A 1,648-nucleotide genomic window follows, 5' to 3' on the forward strand; every position below is an offset into this window, starting at 1 on the left:
GTGCTGGAGTTACACTGGGCCCTGCATGGCAGGTGACAGTGGTAGTGTGCTGGAGTTACACTGGGCCCTGCGTGGCAGGTGACAGTGGTGGTGTGTTGGAGTTACACTGGGCCCTGTGGGCCCGGTGACAAGCACTACCCTGGATCTCTCTGTATGTCTCACGAGAGCATATGAATCACAACTATCTCAAAAGCCAAGGTCTCATGGCTCTCAAGGTCCCGTAGCTTGAAGCTCAGTCCTGTCACAGGATTCTTTTCCACTCAGCCATAAAGCATCTTCCTCCTCCCACGCCTGTGTCCCAGCCTGTGAGGAGCAGCAGGGCGGGCAGCTTACAGCCTGGTAGTGTTTGCTCTGGGCGCAGCCTGATTCAGGCCGGGCCCTCTTGTTCTCCAGCTTCCCCTGCGAGGTGTCTTCCCTAGGGAGAAAACATCCCTGGCACCCCGTCCTGGAGGGTGGGATGTGCAGTCCTTGAGCTTCAGTGCCAGACAGGGCTCGAATCTTTGTAAACGCTGGTGTGAAGAGTTCAAGGCCAACCTCCAGTATGCATGTGTGTGACACAAGGTGGACACGGTTTCCTGCTTAGACTCTGTAGTCTCGCTCCTGCTGTGTGGGAAAGAAGTGCAGCGGGGCTACATGTGCCCTTCCGGTGAGGAAGAAAGATGTTCCCAGGGGTGAAGCTCCATCCCCCCCCTTCTCTGACTTGCTCTAGACTGTCATTATTTTCCAAATGTGTGCTCCTCACAGTATGCTGGTAGGTTAATTTTTAGAATAAGGATATTTATTTCCCATTTTTTTTTTTAATAAGAAAAATTATTTTCAACCCTCCCTCCCCTCCTTGTGTGTCTGTAAGATACCCGTGTGACATCCACTCAGGGTCCTGCATGATCTGAGCATTTCTAGCTCATTTCGTTTCTAGTGTAAGGTCTATGCTGCCCAGGCTGTCCTGGAACTTGGAACCTTCCTGCTTCAACCCCGTGTCCTGAGCACTAGTATTACAGGGCTGAGCCACCATCCCAGCTCAAACAGCCTGAAGACAGGAGGAACACTTTACTTCGGCATCCAAGCAGGTAGCAGAAAGGAGCCCAGAGACTTAGAGAAGACTGGACCACCAGGGACCATGCTGGCATGCACACACACAGGCCTTTGCAGCAGCCGGACTCTACCCTCCCTGTCCGTGCTGTGCCCTGTGCCCTTTTCCCTGGCTACACAAGACACTCCAGTGACCTGCTTTCACTGTCCCTAGCCTCTGCTCCTCTCTACAGAGTGAGAGCCAGTTTATCCGTTCCTTAGAGTCCTTTTTGGAAGGCATTGGGAGGCTGAGGCAAGAGTTTGTGGCCAGCCTGGGCTACAGTCTAACCCCTGTATCAAACACAACAAAAATTCTACTTGGCTATCAACTGGAGCTGAAAACCTCTGGCTGGTTCTGGCACTAGTGTAAGGATCTGCAGCCTCCTGTCTCTTGACTGTGGACCTGGGAGTCCAGCAGGAAATTGTTCACCTGTACACACAGCCTGTTAAGGTTAACCCTGACCTACCAAGCCTTTTGTCTCTACCCATGGCTGGTACTTGTATCTTGGCCTAGCCATCAGCAGCAAGCAGGTTGGGTCTTCAGTGTGGATGGTCTGTAGCTCTCAGAGTCTGAGCAGTG

The 1,648-nt window shown here is 52.5% G+C and overlaps 1 protein-coding gene across 2 annotated transcripts in view; it reads left to right on the forward strand.

The window, feature by feature from the left end:
• The window catches only part of Fbxo21 (F-box protein 21), a 33,648-nt gene that overhangs the window by 14,736 nt on the left and 17,264 nt on the right, over positions 1-1,648 (forward strand). The window lies entirely within an intron of this gene.

Source organism: Mus pahari, chromosome 23 (assembly GCF_900095145.1).
Source record: "Mus pahari chromosome 23, PAHARI_EIJ_v1.1, whole genome shotgun sequence".
Classification (NCBI taxonomy): domain Eukaryota; kingdom Metazoa; phylum Chordata; class Mammalia; order Rodentia; family Muridae; genus Mus; species Mus pahari.